At 38.7% G+C, this 13,751-nt stretch overlaps 1 pseudogene; it reads left to right on the forward strand.

Moving 5' to 3' along the window:
* The window catches only part of LOC106979978 (aldehyde oxidase 4-like), a 62,301-nt pseudogene that overhangs the window by 31,215 nt on the left and 17,335 nt on the right, over window positions 1-13,751 (forward strand).

Below are 13,751 nucleotides of genomic sequence, written 5' to 3' on the forward strand. Positions count from 1 at the left end.
TTTGAAGCTCATCCACATGCTCTTGACAGAAAACCTGCTCTCCAGCCAGCCTGGCCTTATTCTCTTTTTGGCCCCTCAGCTTATTTTCAACCTCAAGCTATTGCTTTCTGAGGTGGCCTTGACTTCAAACGATTTCCCCCTCTCTTCTCTAACTGTCCTAATTCCATGCAATTCAGCCTCTAATTTAGGTCACCTACACAAGGCCATTTCTGAGCATTTCCAGTTCCACCAGCCTCCTCCTTGGCCTCTCTCTACTCTTCTTATCTGCACCCCACCATAAAGTTGACACCTTAATACCCACTGCCTCAGGTCATCACTCAGCAGTCTAGAGGGTGGGACCCTCTAGATATGCTTATCTCCCCCTCAGTGCTTCCTCCGAGCCCTGAACAAAACTGAGTCACCAATACCTGTAGTCTATTGTAACACAATTTCTGCTGACTCTCTACACTCCTTAGATTGTCTGTCATGGTGTATGAATATCTGAAAGAACAGGAGCATAGCAGTTTGATGGCGTATGAACGGTTTATTAAGATATGAGAAAACAAAACTTTTTATTATTTTGCCCTAGAGCACAATTCATTTTCCCATTGGAAAAAAAAAATAGAGCAAGGAATTTTAGAGCAAGCCTTTAAATATGTTGATCAAATCATTGATGGTAAGTTGTCTTGGGCCAGAAAAGTGATTCCTCTGAAGTTGAAGACTATAAGTTAATTATCTGGTTTGAGAAATAATGAAACTCCAAGGCAGAGCTCTCAACCCTAGTGTGATTTTTAAATCAAAATTTTAAATGCACAAATAATAAGTTTACAATTTGATGAAATTTTATGTATAGGTATAAATCTATGTAAACACTACCCACATCAAGATCTAGAACACTTCTGGGGAGCCTGGTTGGCTCAGTTGGAAGAGCATGCAACTCTTGATCTAGAGGTCATCAGTTTGAGCCCCATGTTGGGTGCAGAGATTACTTAAAAATAAAATCTTTAAAAACATATAGAGAGAGCCCAAGGAAAGCAACAGCAGCAGATGGGGAGGAAGCAGCAGGCTTGGAAGACCCCTCTGCCTTCAGTAGGTTTCCACTCTTTGCTAGGGACAACAATTAAGTGAGGTCCCCAAGTGAAACCCAAGTTCAAACCTGGACTGTTTGGAGGAGAAGAGAGCAACATAGTGGAGAAGTAGGGAGATCTGAAGTTCCCTCCTCTCTCAAACAAAGCAGTATTGAAGCTAAAGGACTTTCAACTCTAAGAGTCCAGGTGGCAAAGCGACAGAGATACTTGCAAAGACCCACCAGGACAACATGACAGGCCATAGGTGCATGATTGTGAACTGAGAGAAATAAAACAAATGAAGGGGAGGGATCCCCTTCTGTAGAGAGACAAAGGGAAGAGAAAGAAGCTGGGGAAGCATAGGACTATATCTGGATAAAAGAAAAACCACGGACCAGGATGGAGAAAGATTCAATGTCTAACTGCAGGGCTTTCTCCGGACTAGGGCTGGCTGCCCTTTTCACACACCTGGGGAGGAGGGGAGCCAGCCCCAGGCTTGGTAACTAGTTCAGAGGTGCAGTCCGCAGTGGGAGAAAACAATCCCCTCCCTGGAGTGCTATGGGAAGAAAGTATACATCCACTCAAAGGAGTGGCACATCACCAAAACCAAGGTGGACAGTGTGGGAATGTTGAACACATCGGGGTTTAAATCCCAGCGAAGTGCCAGGAAAGCACAGGAGTTGGCAGAGTGGGACAAACCGCCTTGTTTGTGGCCATAGCACAGTGAGGACGGCTTGAACAGAGTGATTTGGGACATCTGGTCTGTGGAGGTGAGACTGGGGGGTCGCCATTTTTCTCCCCATCACCAACAAGGTAGGGCTTCAGGGAATGGACTGTGGGCCCACAATGGAGGCAGGACCTACCTACACCAAACCAGGGCCCCTCCACACCTGGTAACTGTGTATATACTGGAGCAGGATTAACATGATGAACCAGACAGCCCCTCCTCCAGACCAGCACTGTTGCTTTGCCTGGTTTAATTCTCGGACAATTCTTATTATATAGATATATTCTTCCTTCCTTTTCTCCTTCTTATCTCTTCCCTCCTCTAGTCTGGTTACTCTGGTTGTTGGTTTGTTTAAGCAGACAGATTTAATCTATTCTCTTGATACATGCTCTACACCTCCTATATATATATATATATATATATATATATATATTTTTTTTTTTTTTTAATTTACATCCAAGTTAGTTAGCATATAGTGCAACAATGATTTCAGGAGTAGATCCCTTAGTGCCCCTTACCCATTTAGCCCATCCCCCCTCCCACAACCACTCCAGTAACCCTCTGTTTGTTCTCCATATTTAAGAGTCTCTTATGTTTTGTCCCCTCTCCCTGTTTTTATATTATTTTTGCTTCCCTTCCCTTGTGTTCATCTGTTCTATGTCTTAAAGTACTCATATGAGTGAAGTCATATGATATTTGTCTTTCTCTGACTACACCTCCTTCTTTATTTTCCTTTCTCTCTCTCTGGCTTAAGCCATATAGTTTCTCTGTTCGGTCAATTTTTTTTTTTTCTTTTTTCCTGCTCCTGTCATTTCTTCCTTTGCATGGAATAAGGCCTCATCCATCAGCACCACCTCTACCCTGTTGTTTACTTGTAGTTGGTGTTTCTGATTTTTGTTTTTGGTTTTTGTGTGTGTGTGTGTTTACTTGTTTTTGTTTTCTGTTTGTTTTTTGTTTGTTTGTTTTCCTTTCCAGGGTTACTTCAATGAACAAATCAAAGCACACCTGGTGGAGGGTCCAAAACATGACTAGGAGTAGGGATAAAGTAACAACAGTCACAACAGAGAGCAAGTAACACTCCAAAAAGCACCTCATGAAGGGCCAAGGCCTGGGCAGTGTATGACCCCTCTTTAATATAGTAGTGATTGCAGGTACGGGACACATAACAAGCTTTTAAAACACGTAGGGGACAGAAAACTAGCCAAAATGATGAAATGGAAGAATTCTCCTCAAAAGAAATTCCAGGAAGAAATGACAGCTGAAAAATTGATCAAAACAGATATAAACAATATAACTGAATAACAATTTAGAATAATAGTCATAAGATTAATGGCTGGGCTTGAAAAAAAAAGCATAGAAGACAGCAGAGAATCTATTGCTACAGAGATCAAGGAACTAAAAAATAGTCATAATGAATTTAAAAATGCTATAAATGAGGTGCAAAATAAACTAGAGGTGGTGACAGCAAGGACTGAAGAGGCAGAAGGGAGATTAAGTGAAATAGAAGATAAAATTATGGGAAAAGATGAAGCTGAGAAAAAGATAAAAAATTCTGAACCACAAGGGGAGAATTAGAGAAATAAGTGAGTCAAAGAAATAGAACAATATCCATATCATAGGAGTTCCAGAAGAAGAAGAGAGAAAGAAAGAGGCTGAAGGTATACTTGAAAAAATCATAGCTGAGAACTTCCCCAATCTGGGGAAGGAAACAAACATTGAAATCCAGGAGGCACAGAGAACTCCCTTCAGATATAACTTGAATCAATCTTCTGCATGACATAGTGAAACTGGCAAAATACAAAGATAAAGAGAGAATTCTGAAAGCAGCTAGGGATAAACAGGCCTTAACCTAAAAGTGCAGACACATAAGGGTAGTAGCAGACATATCTAATGAAACTTGGCAGGCCAGAAAGGAGTGGCAGGAAATTTTCAATGTGATGAATAGAAAAAATATGCAGCCAAGAATCCTTTATCCAGCAAGCCTGTCATTCAGAATAGAAGAAGATAAAGGTTTTCCCAGACAAACAAAAACTGAAGAAATTCATCACCACTAAACCAGCCCTATAAGAGATCCTAAGGGGGACTCTGGGGAATGTTGCAAAGACCACAAAGTATCAGAGACAGCACTACAAACATGAAAGCTACAGATAACACAATGACTCTAAATCCATATCTTTCACTAATAACACTGAATGTAAATGGACTGAATGCTCCAATCAAAAGACATAGAGTATCAGAATGGATTAAAACAACAACAACAACAAAAACAAAACAAGACCCATCTATTTGCTGTCTACAAGAGACCCATTTTAGACCTGAGGACACCTTCACATTGAAAGTGAGGGGTTGGAGAACCATCATGCTACTGGAAGTCAAAAGAAAGCTGGAGTATCCATACTTATATCAGACAAACTAGATTTTAATTTTTTTAATGTTTATTATTGAGAGACACAGAGTGTGAGCAGGGGAGGGGTAGAGAGTGGGGGGAAACACAGAATCCGAAGTAGGCTCCAGGCTCTGAGCTATCAGCACAGAGCCTGACGCATGGCTCGAACTCACAAACTGCAAGATCATGACCTGAGCCGAAGTCGGTTGCCCGACTGACTGAGCCACCCAAGCACCCCCAGACAAACTAGATTTTAAGCTAAAGGCTGTAACAAGAGATGGAAAAGGGCATTATATCATAATTACGGGGTCTATCCATCAAGGAGAGCTAACAATTATAAATGTTTATGCACTGAATTCGGAAGCACCCAAATATATAAATCACAAACATAAGCAATCTTATTGGTAAGAATGTGGTAATTGCAGGAGACTTTAATATTCCACGTAAAGGAGTGGACAGATCATCTAGACAGAAAATCAATAAAGAAACAATGGCCCTGAATGATACACTGGACCAGATGGACTTGACAGATATATTTAGAACTTTTCATCCTAAAGCAGCAGAATACACATTCTTCTCAAGTGCACATGGAACATTCTCCAAGATAGATCACATACCGGGTCACAAAACAGCCCACAATAAATATAAAAGAATTGATATCATACCATGCACACTTTGGGATCACAATGCTATGAACCTTGAAATCAACCACAGGAAAAAGTTTGGAAAACCTTCAAACACATGGAGGTTAAAGAACATCCTACTAAAGAATAGATGAGTCAATCAGGCAATTAAAGAAGAAATTTAAAAATATATGGAAACAAATGAAAAAACAACAATCCAAACCCTTTGGGATGCAGCAAAGTCAGCCCTAAGAGGTAAATACATTGCAATCCAGGCCTATCTCAAGAAACAAGAAAAATCCCAAATACAAAATCTAAAAGCACACCCAAAGGAACTAGAAGCAGAACAACAAAGAAACCCCAAAGCCAGCAGAAGAAGAGAAATAATAAATATCAGAGCAGAAATAAACAATATAGAATCCAAAAAAACAGTAGAACAGATTAATGAAATTACGAGTTGGTTTTTTGAAAAAATAAACAAAATTGATAAACTCCTAGCCAGACTTCTCAAAAAGAGAGAGGACCCAAATATATAAAATCATGAATGAAAATGGATTTATCACAACCAATCCCCCAGAAATACAAGCAATTATCAGAGAATACTATGAAAAATTATATGCCAGCAAACTGGACAACCTGGAAGAAATGGACAAATTCCTAGACACCCACACACTACCAAAACTCAAATGGGAAGAAATAGAAAATTTGAACACACCCATAATTAGTGAAGAAATTCAATCAGTTATCAAAAATCTCCCAACAAATAAGAGTACTGGGCCACATGGCTTCCCTGGGGAATTCTACCAGACATTTAAAGTGGAATTAATACATATCCTTCTCAAGGTATTCAAAAAAATAGAAACAGAAAGAAAACTTCCATACTCATTCTATGAAACCAGCATTACCTTGATTCCCAAACCAGATATAGACCCCACAAAAAGAATATATAAAAAGAATCATTCACCATGATCAAGTGGGATTCATTCCTGGGCTGCAGGGCTGGTTCAATATTTGCAAATCAATCAATGTGATACACCACATTAATAAAAGAAAGGATAAGAACCATATGCTCCTGTCAATAGATGCAGAAAAAGCATTTGACAAAATTCAGCATCCTTTCTTAATAAAAACATATTTAGAACACTTCCAGCACCCCCAGAAAGCTTCCTCTTGCTCCTTCTCAGTCAGTAACCCTTCCAAAGTTTTACCTCTTCTGAACCTCATATTAATGAAATCTTATAATATAACTTTCTTTGTTCCTACTTCTTTTATTCAACATTGAGTGTGGAAAATTCACCCATGTTGTTGCACAAATCGGTAGTAGTTCTTCTTCATTGTACAGGAGTATTCCATTATATAAATATTCCACAATTTATTTATCCATTCTACTACTGATGCACTACTGAACTATTTTCAACTTGAGTATGTTATTAATAAAATTTCTATAATTTATACATATCTTTTTGTGAACATAAGCACTCATTTCCAATGAAATATACCCAGGAGTAGAAATGCCAAATAATAGTGTTTTTATATGTTTACCTTTAGTAGTTAATGCCAAATATTGAAAAAAAAATATTCCAGTTATACTCTTATTAGCAATTATGAGAATTGCATTGTTCTGTTGTTATCAGTCTTTTTAGTTTTATCTAATCTGATGAAGTAGTATCTCATTGTGGATTCAATTAAATTTCTTTCATGACTGTTGATACTGAACCCTTCTCATATGTGTATTGACCATTTTTATATTCTCTTTTATGAGATATTTGTTCAAGCCTTTTGCCTGTTTTTTTAATTAACTAAAAGTGATCATTAAATTAATATTATAATTATATTGCTGTAGTTATATATAATTATTTTTAATGTAATTACTAATATAATAATTGATTTACTTACAAATTAATAGAAAGTTTCTATGTTTTTGGTGTAAGTTCTTTGTTGATTAGAAGTATCATACATATCTTCTCCCAGCCTGTGGATTGCATGTTCACTGTCTTCACAATTCTTTTTCATCAACAAAAGTTCTTGATTTTAATGAAGTACAATTTATCAGTCTTTTCTTAATGGTTAATGCTGTTGTGCCCATGAAGAAATTCTTGCCTATCCAAAGGTTATGAAGATATTTTTCTGTTTTGTCCTAGAAGCTTGATAAAATGCTTTAGCCTTGATGTTTAGGTCTTTGATCCATCTCAAATTAATTTTTCTATATGGCATGATGCAGGGGTCAAGTTTCAATTTTGTTCAAGTGTATATCCAATTGACCTAACACCATCTATTAAAACTATTTTTTCCTTTATTGAATTGCAGTGCAGCTTTTATTATTTTCCATGTGTCTACATATGTGTTGTTCTATTTCTGAACTGATATTCCATTCTTCTGTTTATCTGTATTTGTAATAGACCTCACTGTCTTACTTGCTATAACTCTATAGTAAGTCTTGAAATCTGAGAGTATAATGTCATTTTCCTACTTCTTTCTCAATATGACCTTAGCTGTTTTAGGTTCTTTGCATTTCCATATACATTTATCAGTTCATCAATTTTTACTAAAAATAACTTGCTGGGATTTTGACTTGTATTGCATTGAAACAAAATCAACTTGAGAGACTCAAAATCTTAACAGTATTACATTTAAATCTATGAATATGATAGATACCACCTTTTACTCAGATTTACTTTAATTTCTCTCAGTAACTTTGCAGTTTTTATGTAGAGATCTTGCACATCCTTTCTAATATTTGTACCTAGTATTTGGTGTTTTATAATGCTGTTTTAAATGATATTTTTATTTAATTTTCTACTTGCTTGTGTCTAATACATAAAAACACAATTAGCTTTTATATACTGACCTTATATCTAAGAACTTTACTAAATGCACTTACTGTTTTAATAGTCTTATAGATTCTCTTCAATTTTCTGTACACACAAACATATCATGACAGTTTTATTTACCTTTTCCAATCTTGATACTATAATTTATTTCTTTGTTTGTCTGCTTTGACTTAGCATACTGGCAAAGACCTAGTTAGTATATATATTTTTTAAATACCAATACCAAAATCCCATCTCAGACCAATGAAATCAGAACTGGAGTACAGGATGAGAGCATCAGTATTTATCTAAACATTCCCCAGATGACTCTAATGTGTAACCAGGGTTGAGAAGCACAGTTATTTCCTAAGAGAATTACTATTGGTCTTAGGTAAAAGAAAATAGTAATTTTCACAGAACCTAGTACCCTCTTCTAAATAACTAGAATGGAGAGTTCTATAAGCTTTTAGTCTTTTGCTAAAATCTGGAAGAGTGCTTTTTTTTTTTTTGACCATTTTGCATGACTCACATTTTGTTGCCCCAAGAAATAATTTCAAGAAATCCTTTGACTCCTGGCAAAAATAACTCTTCACTTATTTTAACAGCACAGGAATCTTTTGGCTAATTTTTGTTGTTGTTGCTATTCTTAATTGAATTACAGTTGACATACACTGGCTAGTTTTAAAGTGAAAATACTGAAGTATTTAGTACTTTATTTCATTTTAAAGTAAAAATGCCTTCCAAGTATTTAAACTAGGGCCAAATGCCTCTTCTGGTATAACCTACAAAATGGTAAGGATAAGGATGTACTGGGCAAGTCAAAGTATCAGCTAAACCAGCAAGAGCTGGCTGGTTTTAGGGAAAGAAACAACCTCAACTTTGCCTTTTCTTTTTTAAGTTTATTTATTTATTTTGAGAGAGACAGTGAGAGGCAGGAGGGGGCAGAGAGAGAGGGAGAAAGAAAGAGAGTCCCAATTGGGCTCTGCACTGTCAGCACTGAGCCTGACTCAGGCCTCAAACCCATGAAGTGCAAGACCATGACCTGAGCCTGAAACCCATGACTCAGGCTTCAAACCCATGACCTGCAAGACTGACTGAGCCACCCAGGCGCCCCCTCAGCTTTGCCATTTTAAATCTTTGTGTCCTTTTACAACTACTTATCTTCTTTGATTCAATAATTCTAATATCACCTAACTGAGGTACATATTATTATTAACCCACCTCCACCCTGATTTTACAGAGGAGGAAATGACAGTTTAATACCTTGGCCAAAGTCACCAAACAAAGAGATGACAGTGCCTGGATATGTGGCCAGGTTTGTCTGTATGCTCAAGTCCAGCACATCATGGATCTCACCATCCCACTTGACAGATGAGGAAACTGAGGCCAAGAGAGAGGAAGGGAAAGACCCAGGGTCATACAGCTGTTTGTGCACAATGAAGATTAATTAGAAAAAAGTAGTTTAAGGGCACCGGAGTGGTTCAGCTGCTTAAGCATCTGACTCTTGATATCTGCTCAGGTCATAATCTCATGGTCATGAGATTGAGCCCCGGGTCAGGTTTGGCCATGCTGAGCATGGAAACTGCTTGGGATTCTCTCTCTCTTCCTTTCTCTCTCTGCCTCTCCCTCTCTCCAAAAATAAATAAATAAACATTAAAAAAAATAAAGAAAAAAGTGGTTTAACCAAATGATACAAAGTCCAGCTCTCCACAAACTAAAGCAACTTGCTCCCCATAAACCAAATATCACTGAGAGCCCCCAGTCTGGGACTTTCAACTGAACATTGTCCTGTGTTTATGCCTTACAGGTGAGGTCCACATAGAAGGGCAGGAAAATTTTTACATGGAAATGCAAACTATCTTGGCTATCCCAAAAGAAGAAGGTAAAGAAATGGCATTACAGCTTGGAACCCAGTTTTCAAGCCATGTGCAAGTAACCGGATATTTTTGGAAAATGAGACTCCAGATGATGGTAGGCTGTGAGACCCTGACAACCAGGCACTCTGCTCTAGAGGACTTTTGATTCCTTCCACTTCTATGCCTCCGATGCTCTGTGTATTTGATATTAGCTGCAGTCCAGAATGAAGAAAAATGGGGCAATATTTCCCTGAAAGGGAAAATATTTTGCTACCTTCCAAAATTTAGGGCAAGATTTATCTTACCCTTATAACAATTGATGGTGAAAAACCTAATCTCAGGGAGGTCAAAGCCTTAGTATTATATTTAAATCTCCCTTTGTAGTTCATTTGTGTTGCTTCTTTTGTCTGAATATTTTCATGTATTAGTGATGCACCAGTAAAGCGATTGCATTTCCTGTGCAGTAGCAGATGATTTCCAATCCTAGTCCAGTGGTTGAGATATAAGGCATGGCTGCACCTAGGCAAGTAAAGGATTCTCTGAAATTCCCCTCTTCTGAAATGTGGAGTTGTTGGGCCTAGAATTGTGCCTGGCACAGGAGGATATTTAAATATTTATACTGGGAGGAGGAATAATGAAGAGCATCACTGAGGGGGAAAGCTGATGGCTTCCTGGTGGAGCAGAGTGAGTTGGTGCTTTGGGGTCCTAAAGGGATGGATAGACTCAATGCGAGGAGGAAGCTGCTATTCAAGGCAAAATGAAAGACCGATGTTGAGCTGGGATGTGACTGGGGCCTCTGTGGTTACAAGTTTTAAACTGGAACAGCATAGGAGTGAGGAGTTATGGCTTTGCCCCTAAAAAGCCATGTGATCTTCCACAAGCTGCCAAGCACCAATATCTTTTTCTATAAATTGAAGGAGATGATAAAGATCACCTCTGAAGTCTCTTTTGACAGAGTATGTAGCTCTGGGCTCCAAATGGATAACATGTATGTCCCAGGTCACCATTGCTGCCTACCAACAATACCTTCTAAGGTATGATTAGTCAACTTCATGAGGCATTTCCCAGGGGTAACTGGGGCACAGGACAGTCACAGCTCACAGCCCAGAACCTGGGTCAGTATCAAAAGCAGTCCCAATAAAGGATTTGTATAAACAGAGAAGGTCTAAGAATGACTAACAAGCACATGAAAAGATGCCCACAGCCTTAGTCACCAGAGAAATGCAAATCAAAACTATAGTGAGATACAACTTCACATGCACTAGAATGAGTATAAATCATAAGACAGTAATAACTATTGATAAAGATGTGGAGAAATTGAAATCTTCATACATTGCTGGTGGGCATGAAAAATGGCACAGCCATTTTTGGAAAATGCCATGGCAGTCTCTAAGGATGTTAAAGATAGTGGCTACATAACCCAACAATTCCATAACTAGGTATCTACCCAAGAGAATTAAAGGCATGTGTCCACACAAAAATTTATACACGAATAGCCAAAAGTAGAAACAACCCAAATGTTCATCAATTGATGAATGGGTAAGCAAAATATGGTATATCTCTACTTTGGATATTATGCAGCCATAAAAAAGAATGGAGTACTATTCCATGCTACAACATGAATGAATCTTGACAACATTATGCCAAGTTAAAGAAGCCAGACCACAAAAGACCACATATTGTAAGATTACATTTATATGAAATGTTCCAAACAGGCAAATCTATGGAGACAAAAAGTAGATTAGTAGTTGTCTAATACTAGGGGACTGGAGGAAGATAAGGAGTCACTGCTTGGTAGATCCAGGTTTCTTTGAGGATGCTTAAAATGTTCTAAAATTAGATTATGGTGATGGTTGCACAAATTTGTAAATATTCTAAGTGCTAAATAACTGAGTTTCTTTGACTAGGCAGAGGGCTAGATAATGGTACATGGGTGAGGAAATAAACTATTAAATTGTACTTATGTGGCTTTGGGGACTCAACCTCTTGCAGGAATTTGTGGCTGCAGCATTAAACGTTCCAAGGAGTAGAATCACCTGCCACATGGAAAGAACTGGAGGAGTGTTTGGAGTAACCAAGCCTGCTCTGCTAGTGATGAGGGAGCATAAGGCAAGGGTTATGTGTGACATTCCTCAGGCACTCCTGGCTGCCTAAGAACAAAGGAAAGGAGAAAACAAATGGTTAACTGATAGAGATCACAATCATGCAGGACATGAGTCTCCATCAGTTTACAAATGTCTTAGTAGATTACAAGAAAAAGGCTATCTTATCAATAGCCTAATCTCCAGAAACCTATAGACTCAGTTTCCTGGAGCCCCAACATTACCCTCCCCTCCATAGTGATGTGGGAAACAAAGATAAGAAGGAAATGGGGGCACTTAGGTGGCTGAGTCAGTTAAGCATCCAACTTCAGTTCAGCTCATGATCTCATGATCTGTGGGTTCAAGCCCAGCATCAGGCTTTGTGCTGACAGCTCAAAGCCTGGAGCCTGTTCGGATTCTGTGTCTCCCTTTCTCTTTGCCCCTCCCACACTTGTGCTCTGTCTCTCACTCTCTCAAAAGTAAATAAAACATTTAAAATTAAAAAAATAAATTTTTGATGTTTTATTTACTTTTGAGAGAGACAGAGACAGAATGCGAGTGGGTTAGGGGCAGAAAGAGAGAGAGATACAGAATCTGAAGTAGGCTCCAGGTTCCACGCTGTCAGCACATAGCCAGACGCAGGGCTCAAACTCACGAGCTGTGAGATCATGACCTGAGCTGAAGTTGGTCGCTCAACCGACTGAGCCACCCAGGCCCCCCTAAAAAAACTTTTTTTTAAGTTAAGAAGGAAATGGTAGATAAAATTAAATTTTCTTATAACCTGCAGCCCATTTATAAATACTTTAGGCAAATACAGAGCAGAACATTTCTCCAGAACTCCCTACTGTCTTAATGTTAATGCCTTACCAGAGGGAAAATAACTTTAGCTTGACAATAGCAAGGCCTCCGGTATCTTCTGAGTCCTCTTTAGCATATGAAAGTCCTTCTGGAGGCCTCTCTTTTGCCTTTACCTCCCATAACTCCATAGTATATAACCAATCACTCTTCACAACCCCAGTCCTGTCCCCATGCTTTAACAAAATCACCTTTTTGCATCAAAGATGTCTAAAAAATCACTTCTTGGCCATCAGCTCCAGACCCCACCACTCCAAAACCCCATCACTAGGAGCTGTCAGTGCCATGGTCCACCAACAAGTAAGAGTCACCATAACAGCTGTGACTGTCAGCAGTCCTGGCTGTGCCAATGCCATCATGTCCTTCTAGTCCTGTACCACAGCTTGCTTTTGTCCCACTGGTCATAGACTCTCATCTCCAAAGGGTATGTTTAGCATGTGGTGAAGAACGCTGGACCTGAGCCAGAAGATCTGTGTTCAAGCCCTGCTCTTGAACTGCCACTCACTCACAAGGTCACCTTGACAAGCCCCCTCAGTTTCCTCACCCACAAATTGGTGAAAGTAATCTACCTGTCTTACAAGATTTTTGTGTAAAATAGATGTAATCACTATAAGTTTTGACTCAGATGTAACATGTATTACTTTTCATTGACTTTAATTCTTTAAAATGTTTGTTTATTTATTTATTTATTTATTTTAACGTTTTATTTATTTTTGAGACAGAGAGAGACAGAGCATGAACGGGGGAGGGTCAGAGAGAAGGAGACACAGAATCTGAAACAGGCTCCAGGTTCTGAGCTGTCAGCACAGAGCCCGATGCGGGGCTCAAACTCATGGACCATGAGATCATGACCTGAGCCGAAGTCAGCCGCTTAACCGACTGAGCCACCCAGGCGCCCCAAAATGTTTATGTTTTAAATCATTAAATCATTTAAATCATTTAAATCATTTAAATCATTAAAATAAATCAAGCTGAAATTATCTGAGTAGAGGGAGGATCAAAACCCTAACCTTACAGGGAACATGTTTTGTCATGAAATACACTAGGGTCTGCTGCTCCTGGGAATGTTCACTTAGCCTCTGCATCATGCAGATGGAATAAACAGACACAGGAATAGCCATGACTTTTGTGAACCTTGTAACTACCAAACTTCACTAAATATTCAAGACAAACTTAACTTGTCCCAGGCTACCACTACAGAAAGAAAAACTATGAACACCTTAATTCATTGGCACTTTGCAACAATAGAAAAGGTTGCCTTATAATTATAAGTTTGCAGGCACTGGGAGTATCCCCTCAGAAGCCAGAGGTGCCCTCAATGGGCATTCTATGAACAAGGAGCTTGAATGCAAAGGAGGCTGAGTTCA

Source organism: Acinonyx jubatus, chromosome C1 (assembly GCF_027475565.1).
Source record: "Acinonyx jubatus isolate Ajub_Pintada_27869175 chromosome C1, VMU_Ajub_asm_v1.0, whole genome shotgun sequence".
NCBI lineage: Eukaryota > Metazoa > Chordata > Mammalia > Carnivora > Felidae > Acinonyx > Acinonyx jubatus.